General features: G+C 36.6%; 1 long non-coding RNA gene across 1 annotated transcript in view; it reads right to left on the bottom strand.

The window, feature by feature from the left end:
* Positions 1–337: 337 nt before the first annotated feature.
* The window catches only part of LOC128315677 (uncharacterized), a 68,852-nt gene continuing 43,642 nt past the window's right edge, over positions 338–25,547 (bottom strand). The window contains exons 3-5 of the long non-coding RNA XR_008298707.1: positions 5,937–6,079; positions 3,520–3,565; positions 338–549 (exon numbers count right to left, since the gene is read on the bottom strand). This is a non-coding gene — a long non-coding RNA (uncharacterized LOC128315677). The remainder of the gene's footprint in view (positions 550–3,519; positions 3,566–5,936; positions 6,080–25,547) is intronic.

The following is a 25,547-nucleotide window of genomic DNA, read 5'->3' on the forward strand; positions in this document are numbered from 1 at the left end:
GAGCTAAAGCAGCCTCATGAATAAGGCAGAAGCCTTAAGGATAGTGAAAGAAGCAGCAAATTAGAAAAAGCCTGAGCTCTCATGGCTCCTAGTCCTGGACCACCTTGTCAGACCCTTAGGTGAGAGTAAAATAAACAGGTGTCCAGTTTAAAGTACTGTTATTTTTGTTATTGTTTTCTAAACCCTGGCAACCAAACCCAATTCTAATTGATACATACACTAAAATAATCAAAGAGCAAAGAATAATGTTGTATTGTTCTTTAAAGGATGGGAAGAACATTTATGCCACACACGACTTCTCTATATTTTATCATTCTAAATTGACCCAAAAGCTTACTTCTTGGAGTTGCAGACTGTAAGCCACCATGCTCACAGTCTTTAATGAGTTAGAACTGCTTATATACACAAGATAAAAGAGAGGTCATTATATCCAGCCACTGATGTTTGTCTTCATATAATCACCAAGAATAAAATAACGTCATGTCAAGTGTGGAAGCAGTGATGACATCATCATATCAGGAAAGCTTCAGGTTAGAAATAATGAGTTTTCTTAAAAAAGAAAAAAAAGAACAATCAAACAAAAAAATAGAACAGGATTAACATAAAATATTTGGATGGTAAAAGCCAGGCTTCACAATCTCAATTTCAAATACCTTCAGGGACGAGCAAATTATATAAATGCAGTGTGATTTAAGACTACTGGAGAGGCAGGAACTCATACTCAAAACCTGAGAATCCATGCCTGGCCTGAACACACTCACCTTTTCCTGAAACATGCTTCTGACCAAATAAAACACACTGGTGAGCTGGTCTGATGTTTGGGCTACAAGTCGGTGCCTCTGGTAAATTTTGATCAACATTTGCTTTGGATTATAGTAGATTCCATTGTTGGGACCAGACATGCTCAGGCGGCAAAGGGGTTTATAATCAAGGGAAGGAAGGCAAGATGGGTGAACACAATTTCTGTCTGCATGTTGACTTTTAGACACTGGAATGCCTCATTAGGATCAGGAGTTATAATCTGGGAGGGTTACTTTTGAACTGGGTATGAGGTATGGGGGCTAAGGGAATGATCCAGATCAGAAACCAAAAACCAAGTACTAGATAGAAAGGAAAGAGGTACACAGCCAGGCTGGGATCCAGAGATACCTAATTTTCAAAACTAGAGTTTCAAATCCAAACAGTAAACCATCGGTCTTTTTCTTCCTTTCCAGGTTCATTGAGCTATAATTGACATATAATATTGTGTATGTTCAAGGTGCACAGTGTACAGAGCCATCAGTCTTTTGAAGCATATATGACAAAAAGTAACCTGTAATATGTACCACAGTCAGGGTTAAGTTCAGGAAGGAAAATATGCAGAAAACAGACTGATAGGCTGATAGTCATTCTTCCCATCTACCCACCCAAAAATACAAGGCTCAAAAATAATTACATAAAATCATGGGGTGCTTGGGTGGCTCAGTTGGTTGAGTGACTGACTCTTCATATCAGCTCAGGTCACGATCTCTTGGCTGTGAGATGGAGCCCAGCGTCAGGCTTTGTGCTGAGGGTGGAGCCTGCTTGGAATTCTCTCTCTCCCTCTTTCTCTGCACCCTCTCCCTACTCATGCATGCATGTGCACACTCTCACTCTCTCTCTCTCAAAATAAGTAAATGAACTTAAAAGAATAGTTAACAAATAATTAATAATTAACAAAAGACTTACTAACAAAGTCTTGAGTTAATGACCTACTTGGTCCAAATCCCCTTTAATTTAAATAAGTGTATGATCTTAGAAATTATTAGGAATGTATCTGCTCCCTTTAGTCTCTAGTTTGGTTATTGACAAATATACAGCAGTATTTCATAGACTATGGTTAAGATAGGCTACATGGTCCAACACCCCACATGAAAAAGCCGACAATTCAGAAAATTAAAACACATTTTCCTATAACATTCTTTTTTCCAGGCATAACACTGTACTTGAATTAATTACCTTGCTAGGAAAAAAAATAGATAATTTCATTTGATATCACAAAAGAACTAGAATATTAGAAGATACTATGAGGGGTGCCTGGGTGGCTCAGTTGGTTGAGCGTCCGACTTCAGCTCAGGTCATGATCTCACACTCTGAATTCGAGCCCCGCATCAGGCTCTGTGCTGACAGCTCGGAGCCTGGAGCCCACTTCTGATTCTGTGCCTGCCCCTCCCCTGCTCATGCTCTGTCTCTCTCTGTCTCAAAAATAAATAAAAACATTTTTAAAAATTAAAAAAAAGAAGATACTATGAGAACATGCACTGAAAAGAAGAGCTAGGAGTGAATCACAAATCTTAGAGTTTATCCTTATACTCCTCACTTGGGCAGCATCTTTACTTGAATGAAGGCAAGCAGCACGTATGAAAACTTGCCAAAAAAGCTCAATATATAGGAATCATCACATTGACATCTAAAAGGAAGAAAGCATGGTTCAATAGCATCAACCCAATTTCTCACATCTACATTGTGGGACAGATGGAGAAACAAGTTGACATATAAAAGGTCACTGATTTTGATATTCCTAGGACAGAAATGTTTCCAACTGGGAGTAAATCCACAAGTCACTGAAGTGTGAAGGGCTAATCCACTTTATTGCCTTCATCAAATATTTAGAAATGGTACAATGTTCATTGGAAGGAACTAAAAGGATAAGAAAGGAATTTTTAGGTTCTATGATTTAAATATGCACAAGCTAGATACTGTATTAAAACACTGGCTTTTTTTGTCCCTATGAAAACAAGAACCTTCTTAGTGGAATTTGAGACAGAGTCAATGGGACTGTGTATCCAAAAAATATTATAAGTTTTGCATATGTCTTTATAGTGGTAACACTAAAATCCCACTTGAATATTTTATAAGATGGAAGAAGCCTGATGGTCACAGGCCAGTCATTTGGTCTGCTGGTCCAGTGACTGATTTTTTACAATAAGGATTTAGGGTTAAAGATTTACATTAAAGATTCAGTGGCTGGCCTAAAACAGAATACCAGTGAGGCTCCCTGCATGCATTGATTCCTCTCCCCAGACTGTTTCAGAGATAGGGATTTTAAAGAGTCCACCGAATTGTATGTGGCTATTTTTAGAATAATTAAAGGATAAAGCCTTTAGTATGTGAAGTCAACCACTAGAATAAGTTACCCTGGGATCCATCCCAAATACAATGAAATAATACACTCAACAAAAGCTTAAAATTAAGAAACTTGTTTCTAACATTCTTAAAATTCTGCACAACAAAGTAATGAAACTCTAAGAATCCAGCCAGCATAAAATTGGTTCAATAGGATACAAAAGTTTATGATACAAAACAGTAGTCATCACAAATTAATACAGCTTTCCTCCACAGGTACTATAGTTCTTTTTCAGGACAGTGGATGTCCTTTTAAGATTTTATTGATAAAGGGAAAAATAACTACATAAGACAAGACTGTTGAAAGATAATCTATATTCTCAAAAGAAACTAAAAGGTATTGTAAACAAGTTATAACACATAAGCTACACTTACTTTTCTCCTCAGTCCAAGTTATGGTTTCCACCAGCTGTTGCAATCCCTAAGCAATGGGAAAAGAATCAGAATTGCTGCTTTGTTTTTGTTTTTATTAGTTAAGGTGGGAAAAAAATAGGCTGATGTTAAAAGCACTGTAAATTTGAAATAATAATGCCTAAGTTAGAGTCACAGTTGGGCCACCTTTGTCTGTGCAACCTTGGACGATTCAGTTTATTTTGTCTTAGTTCCTTTTCAATAGGCTGAGGAATTTAAATAGATTAACTCTAAATGCTTTTCAACATCTGACATTTACTATGGCTATGTGCAGCTGTTTTTCCCATTAGGAATTCTAAGCTCTTGTCATTTTCTCCTTACACCTATTGGAAGCACCATTGCTTTCACCTCTGGGATCCTTTCTATGAGGTCCCCAGATCTAGGAGTAATCAGAGTCCTTTGCTGGTGATCAGTTCGGAAATGGGCATGTGACTCAAGTTGGGAACATTAAAATCAAGAGTTCTGGGAAAGTTTATACTTGTTTTCCTGAGAAAACTTCTGCTCTCTTTCTCTGGATCTGGTTGGGTGCAGAATGTCAAATCTGATCTCCCTATTACTCTAGAAGTGACGCCAATATTTTGAGAAAAGCTGAGTCAAAGGACTTCCGGGAAAAATGGACCCAGAACCTAGGATAAAGTTAGCACTGAAGTTGACCCTACTCTGCACTTAAAGTTACATGAGCCAACACATTTCCTACTGGAGCTAGCCAGTTGGAATTGGTGCTCTCTGGTTCCTACTGACAGACATTTGAAATTTTCATTTCATTGTACTTGAAATATTCATTCATGCTAGTCTTTCCTCTGTACTCATGCAGCACGCTGTGGAGGAAGTATTAAGAATGACTCACCAGCAGTGTCCAGTTGGTCTAGAATCTCAGCAGTGGAAAGAACCTAAGCTGTGAGGTTGTTATGCAGAGAAACTACATTTCATTCATCTTTGTGTCCTTACAAGTTAGCAAGGGAGTAGGCAATTAATACATGTGTCATGAATGAATAAGAAAAGATAATATTGGCAGCTTACATTTGTTGGGTGCTTACTACTTGCCAAAACACACAAAGCAATTGTTTCTTTTAGATGTTCACATCCCAATCAGATGCCATGCCACCATGATTATTCCCACTAATCAAATAAAGTGAAAAATTAAGTTACTTGCCCAGGAGCACTCATAGGATTTCAATCAACTTGCCTGATTTCAGAGCCTAAGTTCTTATTTATTTATTATTTATTTATTTATTTATTTATTTATTTATTTATTTATTTATTTTCTGCTTCAGGTTTATTTGTACAAATAGCACAGGAGGGCACCAGCCTCATGCAGAAAGAAGCCCAAGGGTCACTGCAGTCCATCTGTCCTCACATCAACTAACAGAGACCTCTGGACTGGAGCCCTTGTGGGAACCTGGAAACCTTTAGGAGCCAGGGCTGGAGTGGCAGCTGCAGCGTGGGCTTTAGCTTGAACCTTGCCTTTGGCCTTTGGTGGACAGAGCCTGAGCTACAGCCTGGGCTTTAGTTTGAGCCTTGCTCTTGGCCTTTGGCTGACAGAGCCTGAGACCCTTGGCAATGTGGGTACAAGCAGGTTTCCTGAGCTTGGGGTGAGCAATGTAAGCAAGTTGATTGAGCTGGTGGCTGCTGCCTTTTGGGATCTTGGACTTAACCCCATTGGGATTGACAAAGGCTTCTATATCCTTGGCACATGCACTCGTGGCTTTGGTGTTGTTGGTCTGCCTCTTCTTCAGGCCCTTCTTGTGCTTCTTGGCAAAGTGTGTATCCCTCAAGAACTTGGGGTCCACCCCCTTAACAGATTCCTGTCTTTGTGATTGGGGTTTCTTGATGCTGTTTCTGTGCCATTTTCATGATCAGTGGTGTGTGGTGTGGTTCTTGGCTTTGGCCATGTCTGCACCAAAGCCTGTGTCGTCTGAGTGCCTAGGACCAAACAAGTCCCTGTTTTTGACCTCAGCTACTTTAGATGTTTTCTAGTTCAGGTCCACTACAAGTTTGCAAACTGTTTGCACCATTTAATTCAGATGATTTTGCTTTAATAGGAAGTCTTTCCCAGTGAAGAAAGCATTCATACTACCCAAATAACAGTGGGTCTTCCTCAAGAAATAGATTGCCATCTTCTCACCAACAAAGCCATGTTTGGGACAGTGTGCTAGTTCATTTCATTACCAGAAAGGAAACTCTCTTCTCTATATGATAATCACATATATAGAGAGTTTCTATAATGGTGTACAGCATTTTTTTCTAGCTATTCCTTTCAAGCTGCTACTCATCTCATAAAGAACTAATTGGGGGCTCCCCCCCTCTCTCTGATGTTGCTTCCCCTTATCCCTCACCTCACTTCCCCAAACACTCCTTACTGCTTCCCCTCCTTTGCTTACTTTTCCCAGGGTCCAGGTCCACCCTAGGTGAGTCTCACCAGGTTCCCAAAGTTCTGAGCATTGCTCTTGGCTCCAAAGCCATGTCCTTACTACGCTTTGAGGGAGGAGGCCTGAGGTCTTTCAGATTCCTTAGAGGGGAGCATCTGCAGAAAAAATAAATAAAAACCACATCAAAACCATCTCTTTTAGCCAATATTGGTAACTTCCTATGGAATAGCTTCAGGTGTTATTTTGTTAATTAAGAACATCTTGTTCTTCCCCAAAGGAAAAAGAAGGAAAGAGAAGATGAGAAAGAATAAAAATTCTACCCTACAAAAGGTACACCTTCTGGTTGTGCTCATTTTTTCTCACATGTTGAGGAATATGGAAAATGATATCCTTATTGAATGTGTTTGGGACCCACTGGTCTTGATCATGCACCCATCTGTCAGACACTAATGGGAAATTGATCTTTCATGCACACAGCATGTACAGGGTAAGAGGAGAACATAATGGATCTTTTTTAAAAATGAAGCAAAGATATTGCCTTCCTCACTCTTTTGGGTTTCTGACTCTGAGATCAATTGCTATCTTGCGGATAGCATTCCATTCATCAATGGAATGAAAAATTTTGTATATTTGTGCATTTTTTTTTCTGGATAAAGAGTCTGTGACTCCAGAAAGTTTGATGACACATTCCTGATCTGTCCACCAAATGCAGAGAGAGCAGTCAATTATGGTTCTTCCACTTATGGGTATAGGGAGACATATATATTTAATCACATTTTTATGAAAATAAGACAAATTAACATATGAACTCGTGTAGCATAACCATGAGAATCTATGCCATGTCTTCAGACTGTGCTTGTGCCTTTTCCAGCCTTCTCACAAATACCCTTCAGCCCTAATGGAGGAAAGAGTAAGTACATGCCTTATTCTATGTGGCTCAAGAAAGGAGGGTGGCCAATTTGAATTTCACTTGGAGATGGTTAAATGGAGAGGTCGTATAACTTAAAATAAAGCTTGAAGACAATAAAGGTCAGTTTGGAATTTTGCCTTTTCTGTTATGAGACAATTTGGAGTTATGCAGATGAGTTTTTTCACGAATTGAAAGAAATCTTTTCATTTTTTTAGTAATGATGGACACATTGTCACATGTCCGTTCCTAGCTTTTAACTTTTGCTTCTTCTTTGGAATTTAGATCACTTAGGAAAATATGGTAGCATAGACCGTAGTCTACTTGGCAGATGATTGAGAAGATGAGCTTGTTCTACAGTCCACCACACTTTACAAGACAGAGGAAAGAATATAACAAGTATTAATTGAATTAAAAACCATGTTATTTTTGTAGATGTGTGTTTAGATAATTATCCTTGAAGGATTTTTATACTCATTTGGAAAGCCTTGTACCATAATAGAGACTTTTACAAATAAGCACATTGGATTAAACATCATTTGGATTATAAATCAAGCCCTAAATAGGTAAACCATCTGCCTTCTTTGCTGTGAGTCTTAGATACCAACAGCTCGACTAAGGCACTCTGAATGCTTCTCAGTGGTCACCCCTGACATTTTCTGACATGCTTCCCAGAACTCAGGGACCAAGGAACATCTGGTGCCACATTTATGATTTATCATACATAAACCAAAGATGCTAAGAGTGCCGACATGAAAGAAGCACACTGTAAACAAATTTGGTTTGAACAATAATCAGTCTTTGATTTGTGCTGTTAACTTTTCAAAAATTTTCATAAATGAGCAACATGAAATCACATTTACATATCACTTCATCATCTCCAGAACCCCTTTCCATGTATTATTTCATTTGTCTTTCACAAGAACTCTGTAAAATAGATGAGCCAAGGACTCATATCCACATTTTTCAGATGAGAAAACCTAGGGCTAAAAAAGGTGAAGGAATCTGACTGGATCACACAGTTAGTAAGTAGTAACATTAGAAGATCTCTAGTGTTCTTTTCACTATATTTTGATGTAACTCTCATGTAAATGCCTTACAATTGTCTTTCCAGATAATTAGAGTTGATACTATGATAAATATCATAATTATGTAAGTGTGATAATTATAACGTAGTCTCAGGTTAAGTAGTAGTTTCTTTGAGGAACCACTTCTGGATTCCAAAGAAAAAGGGGTAATGTCTCATTTGAGCCTTCTGAATACACTATGTTCCTAGACCCTAAGGATAAAGAAATGAAGGAATCTTTTAAGAGTGGGGAATGTGGCCAGGAAGAGCACTGAATGGTAGAGTCTAAGATCAGTACCCAACTAGTTATGTGGCCTTGGTAAAAATCACTAGGGATGGGTGCTAACTTTGTGGACAATGGGCCAAATACTGGTAGGTGCTAAAATCCTTCATGCAGTGTCCTTAAAAATCTGTTTTCTAAATGAGAAAAAATTAACTAACTCTCCCAGGGTAACATAACCAAGAAGTAAAATTGAGATTTATGTCTTCAAGACCTGCACTGGCCTCAACATCCTCACTAACTTTGTTGACTGCAATGACCTTTAAAATTCCCTTATATCTCTCAAATTCCGAGTCTACTTTAGATATGATAGAAGTTCACTAACAAATCACATTCTCTCAGTTGACTTCATTCCTGTAGTTCTTCAGCGATAATTTGAAATTTAACCTAATAAAATATGATATATCCAGAAAGACCATCATGGTTCTATAGTACTAGTTTGCTATTGTTATTGTCATTGTTATTGTTGTTACGATTCTGGTTTTAGGTGTCTCTAATTGTTTACTTATATCTGGTTTAAATTTTATTTATTGCACCAAATCATGTATCTTGCAAGACTGTACATACCTTGCCTGTTTTTTATGCTACCCAAATAAAATGTCATCTGGCATTAAGAATAATATCCTTTTTTCAAAGAAGTCTAACCTGACAAGTTAGTGTTTCAATCCACTTTTTAGTTCTTTTAGGAAGCAACTGAATATAATTTCCAGTATGGAACATACTTACATATTTTGTGGGGCTTATTAAACCAAATTTAGGAAATTTAGTCTCTTTTTCCTCAAATATTTTTTTTATGACTCATTCTTTCCTTTCCTTCAGAGATTTCAATTACATGCATGTTAAGACTTTGGATATTTTATCATTTAGGCTCTGTTAATTTCTCCCCCCTAATCTGTTTTCTCTCCACTCTTCAGATTGGATTAATTTCTATTAATCTGTTTCTGTTGATCTCTTTCTTAATGTCATCTCCAATTCATTGTTAAATCCATCTGTGAATTTATTACTTCAGAAAATTTATTTAACAAGTTTTCCATTAGGTTTTTTTTAATAGTTTCTTTTCTCTGTTGAGATATCTTATATGTTCATTTGATATGACCGTACTTTCTTTTATGTTTTTGAACACGGTTATAATAACTACTTTAAACTTCTTGTCTAGTAATTTCCATATCTGAGTCATTTCAAAATTAGTCTCCATTAATTCCTTTTCTTTAGAGCATAGATCATCTTTGCTTGTTTCTTTATGTGTGTAGTAATCCTTGATTACATCCTGGATATTATATGAATAATGTATTGTAGAGACCATCAATTGTGTTGTGTTCCTCCACACAGCGTTGCTTTGTTGTTTGTTTGTCTTGGCAGTCAGTTAACTTAACTGAACTCAAAGTCCAAATTCTGTCTCCCTTTCAGTGGGAAATGGCTGAAATCTCTAGTTATTCCAGTTTTTTATGGGCTTCTTGGGATCTAACCTTTGCATGCATGCTGAAGATGTGGGCAGATTTTATTTATAGAATTTGTAGCTTCCCACTATGGCTCTTTCCTTTCCAAGATTTCTCCCTTCACTTTCTGGTGGCTAGGGTAAAACCAAAACTCTGGTCTTCTGATTTCTCAATCATAAAATGGCTGCTTCCTTCCTATCTTAATTCTAGCTGCCTTCTAGGTCACTGACTGGGACCTGTACTTAGGTGAGAAAAACAAGAAACCCACTTCCTGCCATATCATTTTTCCAAGCATGGACTCCCCTACAGTTTCTGCTTTAGTCCCTCTGCAGGGATCTCAGATTGTTCATATTTTGCATTTTGTTTTTCTTACCTGAGGAAGAATTGATCTACATAAACTCCTCATCCATTACGAGAAGTGTAATTCCTAAACCTTTTTTTTTTTTTGTGGCTTCTTTGAAGCATGTGAAGAAATTGCTATCAATCAGTCACTTTTTTGGAATTCATATACTGAAAGAATTTTATCATATCCTAAAGCTAACTAAATAGAGGGTCCTGAATAGAAATTTACAAAGAGGTCCTCAGTTTGTAAAGGTTTCCAATAATGATGATGATGATGATGATGATGATTAATAATAGCTTCTGATAGCTCTTGTGTTTTCTAAAACTAAGGCAGTTGATAAATTTGTTAAGATTATTAAAGTATATGTCTCTATAGGTCTGACAATCATTGGATAGATATTTGAGTTCTATAACCAGGTCAACATTTGGGAGATTTCTTAGATGAAATTGTGCTTCAGGACTTGTACTTCTGGGCTGGATCAAATTTGACCTTCAAGAAAAGTCTCTGGTTAATGAAACTATATTAAGAAGCCTTTAATATAATTGGTCTCCATAACACAGGGTGGAACACTATCAGGAAGCAGTTAACAGAAAAAAGAAATCTATGTTCTGGGTTAGCTGCAGACCAGTTTAAACATGACCAACTCCTCCTTGTTTCTCAGATGATTTCACTGCTAGGAGATTTGAGGATGAAAAACTTTTGCAAGAGAAAGGACCGTTTTGAGATACAGTTCTAAAGTTTTTGTTAGTACTTGAAAGTATGGAGTAACATATTTTAAAGATCAGAGTAATATGCTCACAACTGCAATACAGTTGTCCTCAGACATAGCTGAACATAATCAGAAGGTATGACCTTGTTGTCTCCAGCTGTAGGATTTCAATAAGCAATAAAGTTATATTAGATGAGATCTGCTCACAATTCCAGTATAGTTAACATACAGTATTAAATTAGTTTCAGGTGTACAATATAATGATTCAACAATTCTATACATTACTCAGTACACATCAAGATAAGTGTACTTTTGGGGCGCCTGGGTGGCTCAGTCGGTTAAGCGTCCGACTTTGGCGCAGGTCATGATCTCACAGTTCATGGGTTCATGGGTTCTGTGCTGACAGCTCAGAGACTGGAGCCTGCTTCAGATTCTGTGTCCCTCTCTCTCCATCCCTCCCCCACTTGCGCTCTCTCTCTCTCAAAAATAAACATTAAAAAAAGATAAGTATATTCTTAATCTCCTTCACCTATTTCACCCATCCCCCTACCCACTTCCCCTCTGTTAACCATCTGTTTATTCTCTATATGAGTCTGTTTTTTTGGTTTGTCTTCTTTTTCTTTTGTTCGTTTGTTTCTTAAATTCCACATATGAGTGAAATCATATGGTATTTGTCTTTCTCTGACTGCAGTATTTCACTTAACATCACACTCTCTAGATCCAACCATGTTGTTGCAAATGGTCAAGATTTCATTCTTTTTTCTATGGCTGAGTAATATTCTGTTGTATATGTATACCACATCTTTATCCATTCATCTATCAATAGACTCTTGAATTGCTTCCATATTTTGTCTATTGTAAGTAATGCTGAAATAAACATAGGGGTTAATACATATCTTTTCAAACTGGTGTTTTTCATAGTCTTTGGTTAAATACCCAGTAATGGAATTATTGGATCCTATGGAAATTCTTTTTTAATTTAATCAATTAATTCAATTAGTTAATTAATTAATTTGATAAAGATTATATTTTTAATTTTTGAGATATCTCCCTACTGTTTTCCACAGTGGATGCACCAGTTCCGCATTCCCACCAACAGTGCACAAGGGTTCCTTTTCCTTCACATCTTCATCAACACTTGCTGTTTCTTGTGTTTTTGATTTTAGCCATTCTGACAGGTGTGAAGTGATAGTTCATTGTGGTTTTGATTTGCATTTCTCTGATGATGAGTGATGTTGAACATCTTTTCATGTGTCTGTTGGCCATACAGACACATTTCTCTTTGGAGAAATGTTTGTTCATGTCTTCTGCCCATTTTTAATTGGATTATTTGATTTTGGGGTGTTGAGTCATATAAGTTCTTTATATATTTTGGATATTAAATCATTATCAGATATGTCATTTGTAAATATCTTCTCCCATTCAGTAGGTCTTTTAGTTTCCTTGGTTGTTTCCTTTGCTGGGCAGAAGCTTTTTATTTTTATCTTTAAAAAATTTTTGTTGAAAGAGAGAGAGAGAGACCACAAGGAGGGGAAGGGCAGAGAGATAGGGAGAGAAAGAATCCCAAACAAGATCCACACTGCCAGCGCAGAGCCCAACGTGGGGCTGAAACTCATAAGCCCGTGAGATCATGACCTGAGTGGAAATCAGGAGCTGGAAGCTTACCCAATTGAGTTACCCAGACACTCCAGAAGCTTTTTATTTTGAGGTGGTCCCAATATTTTATTTTTGCTTCTGTTTCCTTTGTCTCAGAAGACAGCTAGAAAAATGTTGCTATGGTCAATGTTAGAGAAATTACTGCCTCTTCTAGCATTTTTATGGTTTCAAGTCTCACATTTAGGTCCTTAATCCATTTTGAATTTGTTTTTGTGCATGGTTTAAGAAAGTGGTCCAGCTGTATTCTTTTGGATGTAGCTGTCCAGTTTCCCCATCATCATTTGTTGAAGAGACTGTCTTTTCCCCATGGCATATTCTTGCCTCCTTTCTTGAATAGTAATTGACCATACAAGTGTGGGTTTATTTCTAGGTCCTCTATTCTGTTCTATTGATCTATGTGTCTATTTTTGTGCCAATACCATACTATTTTGATTACTACAGTTTTGTTGTATGCCTTGAAATCTTGGATTGTGATACATCCAGTTTTGTTCTTCTTTTTCAATATAGCTTTGACTATTCAGGGTCTTCTCTGGTTTCATACAAATTTTAGTATTGTTTGTTCTAATTCTGTGAAAAAATGCTATTGATATTTTGATAGGGATTGCATTAAATCTTTAGTTCAGTTTGGGTATTGTAGATATTTTAACAATATTTGTCTTTCCAATCCATGAGCATGATATATCTTTTTATTTGTGTCATTTTCAATTTCTTTTATAAATGTTTTATAGTTTTCAGAATACAGGTCTTTCACTTCTGTGGTTGAGTTTATTCCTAGGTATTTTATTATTTTATTACTATTTATTATTTGGTGCAATTGTAAATGAGATTGTTTTCTTAATTTCTCTTTCTGCTACTTCATTATTAGTGTATAGAAATGAAATGTATATCTGTATATTAATTTCATATCCTGCGGCTTTTCAGAATTCATTTATCAGTTTTAGTAGCTTTTTAGTGGGGGGTTTTCAGGCTTCCTATATAGTATCATGTCATCTGCAAATAGTGACAGTTTCATTTCTTCTTTACCAATTTGGGTGCCTTTTATTTCTTCTTGTTGTCTGGTTGCTTTGGCTAGGACTTCCAGTACTATGTTGAATAAAAGTGATGGGAGTGGATTTGTCTTTTTCCTGACCTTAAGGGAGAAGCTCTCAGTTTTTCATCATGAGTAGGATGTTAGCTGTGGGTTTTTCATATATGTCCTTTATTATGTTACAGTATGTTCCCTCTAAGCCTACTTTACTAAGGGTTTTATCATAAATGGATGTTCTACTTTGTCATATGCTTTTTCTGAATCTATTGAAATGATCATATGGTTTTTATCCTTTCTCTTATTGATATGATGCATCACATTGGTTGATTTGCAAATATTGAACCACACTTGCATCCTAGGAATAAATCCCAGTTGATCATGGTGAATGAAATTTTAAAATGTATTGCTGGATTTGGTTTGCTAATATTTTGTTGAGGAATTTTGCATCCATATTCATCAGAGATATTAGCCTGTAGTTCTCTTTTTACATGATGTCTTTATCTGGTTTTGGTATCACGGTAATGCTGCCTCATGGAATGAATTTGGAAGCTTTATTTCCTCTTCTATTTTTTTGGAATATTGTAAGAAGAATAGGTTTGGTAGAAGTTGTCTGTGAAACCATCTCATCCTGGACTTTTGTTTTTTGGGAGCTTTTTGATTACTGATTCAATTCCATTGCTGGTAATTAATCTCTGTTTTTTCCTGATTCGGTTTTGAGAGGTTATATGTTTCTAAGTATTTATCCATTTCTTCTATATTGTCCAATTTGTTACAAGTATTCATATTGTTCCTTTATAATTCTTTGTATTTCTTTCTGTAGTGTTGGTTATTATGTCTCCTCTCTCATTTCTGATTTTGTTTGAGTCTTCTCTCTCTCTCTTGATGAGTCTGGCTAAAGGTTTACCAGTTTTGTTGATTTTTCAAAGAACCAGCTCCTGGTTTCATTGATATGTTCTATTGTTGTTTTTTTAAGTTTCTATTTTATTTATTTTGTTTATTTTGGCTCTAATTTTTATTATCTCCCTACTTCTACCCTATTCTTCCCTCCTTATGTTGGGTGCATAAATATTTACAATTGTTATGTTTTCTTGTTGGATTGTTCCCTTTATGATTATATAGTATCCTTCTTTGTTTCATGTCACTTTTAAAGCCTATTACGTCTGATATAAGTATTGCTACCCTGGCTCTCTTTTACTTCCATTTCCACGATAAATGGTATTCCATCCCTTCACTTTCAATCTGCCTGTGTCTTTAGACATGAAATGAGTCTCTTGTCAGCAGCATATAGATGGGTCCCACTTTTTTATCCATTCCATCACCCTATGTCTTCTGATTGGAGCATTTAGTCAATTTATATTCACAATAATTATTGATAGATACATATTTATTGCCATTGTTACTTGTTTTATGGTTGTTTTTCTAGTTCTTCTCTGTTCCTTTCTACTTTCCATAGCGATAAACATGGATTCCCTTCTATTTATTTTTTACGTATCTGTTGCTGGCTTTTGATTTGTGATTACCATTAGGTTTGTATATAACATCTTTTTTTAATGTTTATTTATTTATTTTGAGAGTGTGTGTGCAAAGGACAGGGGGTGGGGGGGGGGGAGAAAGAGAGAGAGAGAGAGAGAGAGAGAGAGAGAGACAGAGAGAGAGACAGAGAGAGAGAATCCCAAGCAGGCTCTGCACTGTCAGTACAGAGCCCAATGTGAGTTTGATCTCATGAGCTGTGAGATCATGACTTAAGCCGAAACTGAGTGAGACACTTAACTGACTGAGCCACCCAGGCACCCCTGTATATAATATCTTCTGTATGTAGCAGTCTAGTTTAAATTGATGGTCATTTAAGTTTGAACCCATTCTATAATCTTCTCCCCCACCATGTTTTAAGTATGTGGTTTCATGCTTCCTTTTATTTTATGAATCCCTGGACTAATTTTATAGATCTACTTAGTTTACTGCTTTTACACTTTCTACTTTTCTTACTGTCACTTATGGTCTTTACTTCCCACTCAAAGAGTCCCCTTTAAAATCTCTTATAAGACTGATGTAGTGAACAAATTCCTTTAACTTTTGTTTGGGAAAGACTTTATCTATCTTTCTATTCTGACCAATAACCTTGCTAGTAGAGTATTCTTGGCTGCTGGTTTTTTCTTTCAGTACTTTGAATATATCATGCCATTCTCTTCTGGCCTGCAAAGTTTCTGCTTAAAAATCAGCTGATAGCTTTATGGGGTTTCCCTTGGTGTAACTGTTTTCATTTATTCTTGCTGCTTTAAAAAAATTTCTCTTCATCACTACCCTTGGCCATTTTAGTTACTATGTGTCTTGGTGTGGGCTTCCTTGGGTTGGTTTTTTTGGGTGCTCTCTGTGCCTCCTGGATCTGGATTTCTGTTTCCTTCCCCAGACTCAGGAAGTTTTCAACTATTATTTATTCAAATAAATTTTCTGCCCCCTTTTCTCTTTTGTACAGGTATCCCTACAAAGTGAATGTTATCATGTGAATGTTATAATGTGAATGTTATCATAATGTTGCTGTGTTCCCTAAGTCTATTTTTTTTAATTATTTTTCTGTCTTCTGTTCAAGTTGATTATTTTGCATTACTCTGTCCTCCAGGTCACCAATCTGCTCTTCCACTTTCTCTAGTCTATTATTTTTATTCACTCTGGTGTATTTCTAATTTCAGTTATTGAGCTCTTCATCTCTGGTTGTTCTTTTTTATGTTTTCCATCTCTTTGTTAAGGGTCTCACTGAGATCCTCCACTTTTTTCCTCAAGTTGAATGTATATCTTTAGGACCATTACTTTAAATTTTCTATAAGGTTTATCTCCATTTCCAGGAGGTGACTTGCCATGGTTTTGTCCTGTTCCTTTATTTGGGACATATTCCTCTGTCCCATTATTTTGCCTAATACTCTGTGTCTGTTTCTATGTGTTAGGAAAACCAGCTATCTCCTGCTTTTGAAAATACTGGCTTTATAAAGAAGAAGTCTAGTAGTGCCTTGCAGTGCAACATCCCTTGTTCATTAGAACCTGACCCTTCTGGGGTATCTCCTATGTATGCTGTGTGCACCCTACTATTGTGGCTGAGCCATGTTTGCCTTCAGTCCAGTCATCTGCAATAATTTATTTTGTGTGTTATGGGCAAGGTTTACTCCCTGTGTTGTTAGTGGTCCAGTCTAGGGTCACCCTGGGCTTGAGATGAGTCAGACCAGGCATTTGCCAGAGATGCAGTAACACCAAACAATGTTCTGCCCTGAAAAACTTTTGTTGGTGGGTGGGACCTGAAGTCAAACTACTTGTCTACCTTCAGCCCACTGTTAGAGTCTTAATCTGATTGTTGTGTGTGATTATTTTTCCCTCTCCATGGGCAGGGACTTTGGAGTGGTGCTGGCCCCTACTGGGGCTGCTTACACACCACCAGGCTCATGGCATTGCTTTAGATAGGGTTCAGCCAAGATTGTGTTGGCTAGGGCAGGGCATGTGGCCTTAGCAACGTTTTTGCTGGTCCACTGCAGGAGGAGACCTGCAGACAGTGGGAACCAGGCAGGGCAGGTTAGAGGGGGAAGATCTGCAGAAGCAGATGGCTGTGGGGCAGCAGTACTAATAAGGCTTGGTGGATCTGCTGTGGGAAGGGACATGGAACAGAGGCCTGGCTGGAGGGGGCAGGTCCACAGGAGAATGTGGGGACAGGGCATGCTATTAGTAAGTTAAGTAGCAAGTGTTGGCACTGAGCTGATTTATGTAGGTGTCCACGTGTTTATGTTAGAGGTAGGAGAGGAAAATGGTGTCCACCAACTCCTTGTTCATGGAGAAGACTCCTAACATCCCTGCCCCTCCAGCACATGCTCTAAGATTAGTAAACAAATCTCCCTCCCATATACCCCAGGCATTTTTAAAACTGTTGCTTCTATGCTGTATATCTGTAGGGCTGTTTGTTGTGTTGTCTCTATAAGGGGAGGATTAGGTTTCCTCTTACCCTCCTAGCTCTCCCAGAGCCAAGCCTGCTGATTTTTTAAAGTTCCAAGTGTGAAGCTCCACTGATTGTAAGAACTCATGAAATTCAGCCCTTTCAGTTTTCAAAGTCAAATATGGGGATTTGCCTCTCCTGGGTGGATGCCCTGTGTGGGCTCTCTGGTGTGAGAGCCTATTTTTCTCCCCCTTCTGTGCCTGTGCCATCCCTCCCTCTGTGGGCAATTCCACTGGTCCACTTAGCTCCCAACTGTGTCTCTGCTTTTCCTACCCTCTTTGACCTCACCTCTTCTGTACATTTAGCTGTGGAGAGTTTTTTCTGTCAATCTTTGGGTCATTTTCTGAGTTATTTACACTGATGTGGGTGTTATCTAGTTGTATCTGTGGAACGAGGTGAGCTTAGGGTCTTCCTCCTCTGCTATCTTCCCCAGATGTCTCACAAGTCACTTTTATAAAAGCTTTTTTTTGGCTGTCATATAGTCTTCAAGAATCATAATTAAACCCAGGTTTAATTTTGCTGAAAATCAAGTAGTTTGTCTTCTTTATAGAGAAGTTTCTGCTCATCAATGCAAGGAAGAATTCAGAATCTCCATGGAAAGGAATTTATACCTCTAGGAATGACTACTCCAGAAATTATAAAATTTAAACCACTGAACCTGACAGATTACCTAAAGTGTTCTTATCTAACCATTATGTCATTTCATTTAAAAGCTGGATGTGCAGTATTTAGAACTAAAGACAATTTTATAGATCATATAGTCAAGACCCTCTATCTCCAGACCTGAAACAGAGGTCCAAAGCAGAGATTTGCTTCAACATCTGACTAAACAAGGAATCTTCAGATCATAGCAATGAGACTGTGAGAGCCTGTTGTTTTTCATGTCTCTGTGCAGCGATAGGATGGAAATTTCCAGAGTCTTAGTCATCATACCAAGAATAATCCATGAAAACACATACTTGGCATACCTGAGGCTTGGGTCTCAAGTTCCTATTTGATTTTCTATCCTGGGAAACTAAGCTAAAAAAATAGGTAAGCCTCAAACACTATGTTTACCCCGTCATCCTAAGACATAGACTGGAAGCCAACCAAATAGCCTGTTCTTTGTTCCATCTCCTTGAAACTACACCTTAGGTTTGCCTTCTGGATCTTATCTTTCCTTCTGTGGAGAAAGAAGGATACAAAAACACAAAACACAAAAGTGGTGGAAAACAAGCCATTCTTCCCCAAACCAGCTGGCCTAAGCTTCTATACCATTTTCCCTTTATCTGGGCCCCATTTTAATTTGGTTTCTAAGTGTTATAATACTTTTTAAGGTAAAAACCCACATCAACCATACAGGGGAAAATGGAAGGGAGAATAGCCATGTAGAGATGCCATGCCATCACTATTGCCTAGAAATTATGTCCTATGGGATGTAGCTGCAGTAGATGCTGCCAATTACCAAAGACCTGTAGGAATCCTACATCTCCCAGAAGCTTATGTTATACGTTCATGACTGCAGGTCAGGTAATTGATTCCCAGATGATGAATAAGTTCCATCTATGGGGAGAAAGAAAGGTGAAGAGAAAGAGAAAAAAAATGTAAATCCACTGAGTGCTCACCAAAAATAAGCTGAATTTATTTTGAAAAGCTCAATTTGAATTGACTATTGTTTTCTTCCATTCGTAAGAACTGAAGCCTCATTAGCTCAGTAATAGAGAAAAATATGTTTCATTTTCTGCATTCATTTCATTTTCATTTTCACATTTATGTGTCTAAAAGTGAAATAAATCCTCCTAAACAATCAACATTTTTTAGTGCCCATTATGGGCTAGGTGCTCTGTTGTGTGCTTAAAATTGCCTCACAAAACAATTTTTTCTGAAACAGATACTGAAAAGAGAAAATGAAGGATCATGGAGAATGAATATTTCTCACTTTAATAAATTATTTCCAAAATGGCCATGAAAATAACCACACTGACTTATGTTCCAATAGCATTGTATGAGAATACTGGTCTCTCTATAGTTTCATCAGAACATACCATCAAACTCAAATAGATTTTTAATCATATCTGTTTTGATAAAAGTAAATCTAATTGTTTTAATTTCTCAACATCAGTGAAACTAAGCAAATTTTAATGTATTTAATTAAACTATAATATTTCTTCTGTGAATTATATGTTATATCATTTGTCCATCTATTATTGGTTGTTTGTATTTTATTTACTAGTCACTGTAAGTCTGTATTTATTATAGTTATTAATTCCTTAACTGTTATTTACATTCATCTAGTAATAATTTGTCATTTAACTTTTAAGTGTCTTTTTAATAGAGGAGATATTAATTTTATGGGTTCATATCTATAAATCTTTTGTGTTTTGCCTTAAAGACATTCTCCATTTCAGTTACAAAATAATTCTCTATTAATTTATAATTTTGCTTTTAATATTTAGGACTTTGCATCTGAAATTTACTTTGGCTTTGGTGGGGGATAGAAATTGTTTGGTTTTTTTTCCATTAAGTATAGAGCCAGTGTCCCAACACAATTTGTTGAATTTTTCTTCTTTCTCTGTTGATTTACAGTGACTGTATGTCTGCTCTCAGAGACCAAATTTCCAGATAGACATGTGGCTGTGCTTCTATCCAAAGTTCTATTTTACTTTTCCACAGATCTATTAACATTGTCTCATGCCATATGAGCAGTTCTCATTGTTCTTCTCTTTTAAAATTATTATAGCAATTCCTGTTCATTTACTTTTGGAGATGATTTTTTTAGCATCTAGCTGATTTTTATTCACATTTTCAATGTTTTTAAATAATTACTATATGTAATTAAAAAAAAATTTAAGGGGCGCCTGGGTGGCTCAGTTGGTTAAGCCTCCGACTTCGGCTCAGGTCACGATCTCACGGTCTGTGAGTTAGAGCCCCGCGTCGGGCTCTGGGCTGATGGCTCAGAGCCTGGAGCCTGCTTCCGATTCTGTGTCTTCTTCTCTCTCTGCCCCTCCCCCGTTCATGCTCTGTCTCTCTCTGTCTCAAAAATAAATAAACGTTAAAAAAATTTTTTAAAAATATTTAATGTTGTTTTAACTTATTTTTGAGAGAGAAAGAGAGACAGTGCGCAGGGGGAGGGGCAGAGAGAGAGGGAGACACAGAAACCGAAGCAGGCTCCAGGCTTCTAGCTGTCAGCCCAGAGCCTGACGTGGGGCTAGAACTCACAAGCCATGAGTTCATGACCTGAGCCAAAGTCTGGTGCTCAACTGACTGAGCCACCCAGGTGCCCCTTGTATGTAATTTTTATAACCTAAAAATTGGGTCTTATATTTTTTGTTTTTATAAGGAATATAATATTTTAAATACAAATTAAAGAAAACATTTCTGCATATAGTTTTGCTTTCTTTCATAACCTAGTTTGATGCACATACCCTGATGCTAATTTTCTTGTGATAAGAACTTTTAGAATTTATTCCCTTAGCAAATTTGAATACACAATACTTTTAACTATAGTCATCATGCTGTGCATTACATCCCATGACTTATTTTATAACTGGAAGTTTGTACCTTTTGATTCCTTTTTCCCATTTTACCCCCTGCCCCAGCAACCACAAATTTGTTATAAGCTTGGTTTTTTTTTTAATTTTTTTGCTTATTTTGTTTTTCTAGATTGCACATATGAGATCATATGGTATTTATCTTCCTCTGTTTGACCTATTTCAGTTAGCATAATGCCTTCAAGTTCCATTCATGTTTTTGCAAAATTGCAAGATTTTATTCTCTTATTCCAAATACCTTATCCATCCATGCATCAATGGAGACTTAGGTTACATTCATATCTGGCTATTTTAAATAATGCTGCAATGAATAGGGGGTGTATATAACTTTTCAAATTACTGTTGATCTTTGAATAATACAGGGGTTAGGGATGCTGACCTCCTGCACAGTTGAAAACCCATGTATAACCTTTGACTCCCCCCACATTAACTAATAATAGCCTACTGTTGACCAGAAGCCTCACTGATAACACAGTTGCTTAATACATGTTTTTATAAGTATTATACACTGTATTTTTATAATGAAGTAAGCTAAAATCATAAAGAAGAGAAAATACATTTGTAATAGTGTATTGTGTATAACTGGATGCACACAGTTCAAACCTGTGTTGTTCAAGCATCAACTGTAGCGTTCCATTTTCTTTGGATAAATACCTGGAAATGAAGTTGCTGGATCATATGGTAGTTTTGTTTTTAATTTTTTGAGGAACTTTCATACAGTGTTCCATAGTGGCTGAACCAATTTACATTTCCACCAACAGTGCATAAGTGTTCTTTTTCTCCACATTGTTGCCAACACTTGTTATTTCTTGTCTTTTTGAATTTTTTTTTCAACGTTTATTTATTTTTTTGGGACAGAGAGAGACAGAGCATGAATGGGGGAGGGGCAGAGAGAGAGGGAGACACAGAATCAGAAACAGGCTCCAGGCTCTGAGCCATCAGCCCAGAGCCCGACGCGGGGCTCGAACTCAGGGACCGTGAGATCGTGACCTGGCTGAAGTCGGACGCTCAACCGACTGTGCCACCCAGGCGCCCCATCTTGTCTTTTTGAAGATAACCACTCTAACAAGTGGGGGGTGACATCTCACTGTGGTCTTGATTTGCATTTCCCTGATGATTAATGATGGTAAGCATCTTTTCATTTGCCTGCTGGTCATCTGTATGTCTTCTTTGGAAAATGTCTATTCAGATCCTCTGACCATTTTTAATTAGATGATGATGATGATGATGATTTTGCTGTTGAGTTGTATGAGTTCTTTATATATTTTGGCTATTAACCCCTCATCAGATATATGATTAGTAAATATTTTCTCCCATTCAGTAGGTTGCCTTTTCATTTTGTTGATGGTTTCTTTTCCTGTACAGAGGTTATTAGGTGGATATAGTCCTACTTGTTTATTTTTACTTTTATTGCCTTTGCATTCGGAGTCAGATATAAAATATTGCTAAGACCCATATCAAGATGCTTACTGCCTGTTTTCTTCTAGGATTTTTATGGTTTCAGGTCTTACATTCAAGCCTTCACTTTGAGTTAATTTTTGTGTAAGTGCAAACAGTAATCTAGTTTCATTCTTTTGCATGTGGTTGTCTCTCATTTTCCCAACACCATGTATTGTCCTGTCCCTGTAGCATTTTCTTGCCTCCTTTGTCATAAATTAATTGGCCGTATATGTATGAGTTTATTTCTGGGCTCTTCATTTTGTTCTGTTGATCCATGTGTCTGTTTTTATATCAATAAAATATAGTTTTGATTACTAAAGATTTGTAATATTTTTTGAAATAAAGGAGTGTGATGTCTCCAGTGTACTTTTCTCAAGATTGCTTTGGCTATTCTGGGACTTTTGTGGTTTTATACACATTTTAGGAGTGTGTGTGTGTCCTATTTCTCTGAAAAATGCCATTGAAAATGTGATAGAGATTATATTGAATCTGTAAATTGGACACTTTATCTATTAATTCTTCCAAACTGTCAGCATGAACTATCTTCGCATTTGTTTGTGCTTTCTTCATTTTCTTTCATCAATGTCTTCGAGTTTTCAATGTACAGATTTTTTATCTCCTTAAATTTATTCCTGGGTATTCTTTTTGATGCAATCATGAATGAGATTGATTTCTTAATTTTTCTTTCTGATAGTTATTAGTATGTAAAATGCAACAGATTTTTGTAAATTTATCTTATACCCTATTTTATTTAATTCGTTTATTAGTTTTAACAGATTTTTTTGGTTGAGTCTTCAGGGTTTTTCTATACAAAATATCATGTCATGTGCCAAAAGTGACAGTATTACGTCTTTCTTTGCAATTCAGATGCTTTTAATTTCTTTTTCTTGCCTAATGGTTCTGGCTGGGACTTCCAATACTATGTTCAATAACAGTAGTGAGAGTGGACATCTTTGTCTTGTTCCTGACCTTAGAGGAAAAGCTCTCAGCTTTTCACTGTTGAAATATGTTAGCTGAGGACTTGTCATACAAGGTCATTATTATGTTGATGTACGTTCCCTGTATACCCACTTTGTTGAGAGATTTTTTTTTTATTATAAATGGATGTTGAATTTTGTCAAGTGATTTTTCTCTGTCTATTGAGATGATAACATAATTTTTATCCCTCATTTTATTATTGCGGTGTATCACATTGATTAGTTTGCATATGTTGAACTATCCTCACATCCTTGGAGTAAATCCCACTTGATCATGGTATATGATCCTTTGTATTGTTGAATACAGTTTGCCAATATTTTGTGGAAGATTTTTGTATCTCTGGTCATCAGGGATATTATATATATTTTTTTCTTGTGGTGTCTTTGTCTGGCTTTGGTTTCAGGGTCATTCTGGCCTCATAAAATAAGTCTGAAATCTTTCTCTTTGCTTCTGTATTTTGGAAACGTTTTTTTTTCTTTTTTCAGTTTTTCAGTAATGCATTTTTTAATTGGAGTACAGTTGATATACAATGTTACATTACATTAGTTTCAGGCATACAACATAGTGATTCAACAAGTCTACACATAACGTTACGCTCACCACAAGTGTAGCTACCATCTGTCACCATACAACGCTATTACAACACCATTGACTATATTCCCTATGCTGTGTCTTTTATCCTCATGACTTATTCATTCCATAACTGGAAGCCTGTATCTTCCACTTCTCTTCACCCATTTTGCCCATTTCCTCACTCCTGTCCTCTGGCAATATCAGTTTGTTCCCTATAATTTGGGGTATCTTTCTGCTTTTTGTTTGTTTATTCTTTTGTTTTTTTTTTAGGTTCCACGTATAAGTGAAATCATATGGTATTTGTTATTTCACTAACTAGGTCCATCCAGGTTGTCACAATTAGCAAAATCTCATCCTATTTATGTATTTATTTATTCATTATTATTTTTTACGAGTTTTTTTAAACATTTCTTTATTTTTGAGAGACAGAGAAAGACAAAGCACGAGTGGGGGAGGGGAAGAGAGAGCAGGAGATACAGAATCCCAAGCAGACTCCAGGCTCTGAGGTGTCAGCACAGAGCCTAACAGGGGGCTCAAAACCATGAACTGTGAGATTGTGACCTGAGCCGAAGTTGGACTTAATCAACTGAGCCACCCAGGTGCTCTGATTCATTATTGTCTTTAAAATTTCAGTATAGATAACATACAGTGTTATATTAGTTTCAGGTGGACAACATTGTGATTCAATCATTCTATACATTATTCAGTGCTCATCATGATAACTATACTCTTAATCTGCTTTACCTATTTAACCCATCCCACCATCCCCCTCTCTTCTGGTAACCATCAGTTTGCTCTTTATAGTTAAAAGTCTGTTTCTTGGTTTCTCTCTCTCTCTCCCTCTCTTTTTTCCCCTTTGCTTAATTGTTTTGCTTCTTAAATTCCACACAGGAGTTAAATTATATGGTATTTGTCTTTCACTCACTGATGTTTTCACTTAACATTACAGTCTGTAGCTCCATCCATGTTGCAAATGGCAAGATTTCATTCTTTTTTTATGGTTGAATAATATCCCATTGTGTGTATGTATGTGTATATGTATACACATGCATACCACATTTTCTTTATTCACTCATCTATCAATGGACAGTTGAGCTGCTTCCATATCTTGGTTATTCTAAATAATGCTGCAATAAACATAGGGTGGAAGAGCTTGAGAAAGATTGCTATTAATTCTTTGAATGTTTGGTAGAATTCACCAGTGAAGCCATTCAGTTGTGGACTTTTGTTTTTTGGGAGGTTTTAGATTAACAATTCAATCTCCTTGGCAGTATTATTACTATTCCGATTTTTTATTTTTATGACTCAGTCTTGGAAGGTTCTATGTTTCTAGAAAATTACCCATTTCTTCTAGGTTGTCAAATGCATTGGTGTATAATTGTTTATAGTAGTCTCTTATGATCCTTTGTATTTCTGGAGTATCTATTGTAATGTCTCTTTTTTCATTTCTGTTTTATTTATTTGAGACCTCTCTTTTTTTCTTCGTGAGTCTAGCAAAAGATTTGTCAATTTTATTTGTGTTTTCAAAGAACTAGGTCTTAGTTGCATTGAACTTTTCTATTGTCTTTTCAGCCTTTATTTCATTTATTTCCACTCTGATCTTTATTTCTTCCTCCTTCTACTAACTTTGAGGATTATTTGTTCTTCTTTGGCTGGAAGGCTTTTTCTCTCTCCTTCAATTCTGAATGTTAACTTTGCTTTGTAGAGT

Source organism: Acinonyx jubatus, chromosome B2, assembly GCF_027475565.1.
Source record: "Acinonyx jubatus isolate Ajub_Pintada_27869175 chromosome B2, VMU_Ajub_asm_v1.0, whole genome shotgun sequence".
Lineage (NCBI taxonomy): Eukaryota > Metazoa > Chordata > Mammalia > Carnivora > Felidae > Acinonyx > Acinonyx jubatus.